The sequence below is a fragment of the Sinocyclocheilus grahami genome, unplaced genomic scaffold (assembly GCF_001515645.1).
Source record: "Sinocyclocheilus grahami isolate Dianchi unplaced genomic scaffold, SAMN03320097.WGS_v1.1 scaffold1703.1, whole genome shotgun sequence".
Taxonomy (NCBI): Eukaryota; Metazoa; Chordata; class Actinopteri; order Cypriniformes; family Cyprinidae; genus Sinocyclocheilus; species Sinocyclocheilus grahami.
In genome coordinates this window covers 162,286-163,134 of record NW_015506882.1, presented here as the reverse complement: position 1 = coordinate 163,134, position 849 = coordinate 162,286, and positions in this window count along the sequence as shown.

Genomic DNA, 849 nt, shown 5'->3' with positions numbered 1-849 from the left:
ATAGGCGCCGTTTTCCTTCATGGACTGAAATATTAAGTTGGGGCACGACATATTGATTAAACCACTTTTTGGACCAATAGTCCACTTTTTGAGACACAAAGCTGCTTTAATTTAAACTTTGACCCCATTGCCATCATCTGTCATGCATTCATGTGGAGGTCAATGTGGAGCATTGCATGTTTTTTTGTTGTTGTTGTTTTTTTTACTTGAATCATGAGAAAGGGCCTTCAGGAGTTTTAGGGGCCGTTTACACGACAACATTTTCATCTAAAAACGGGAAACTTTTTATGCGTTTTGCCTGTTTGTTACACGACAACAGCGTTTTGGGGACTGAAAACGCATATTTTTGAAAACGGGTTTCAAAGTGCAAGTTTTTGAAAACGGCACCGTTATCGTTTCCGTGTAAACACCCAAATACGGGAATCTTTGAAAACGGTGACGTCATGCGAGTGCGCAGTACGTGTTAGGTATGTAGACATGCGGAGTACGTGTCGATTTTAAAGGCAAGCGCGAACAAACATACACAACAATGGTGGAGTATATGGTACTGTTGTTGCTGCTCAAGAGTTTGCTAACGCTTCTTCAGCAAAGTGTGGATTTACTTCACCAATATTACAACCAACAGCGGAGACGTGTCATATACAACATAGTACCTGTAGGGAAGTGACGATTTTGTTTACTAGCAAGGTGACAGCGCTAACTACTGGCCTGGCATACGTAGTACAGCGTTTTTGGCCGTTTTTGCGGATATGTGTAAATGCAAATAATTTTGAAAATGTTGTCGTGTATACGTGAAATTTTTTTAAAAACGTTTCCGTTTTTGACTACATCGTTGTCGTGTAAATGTAG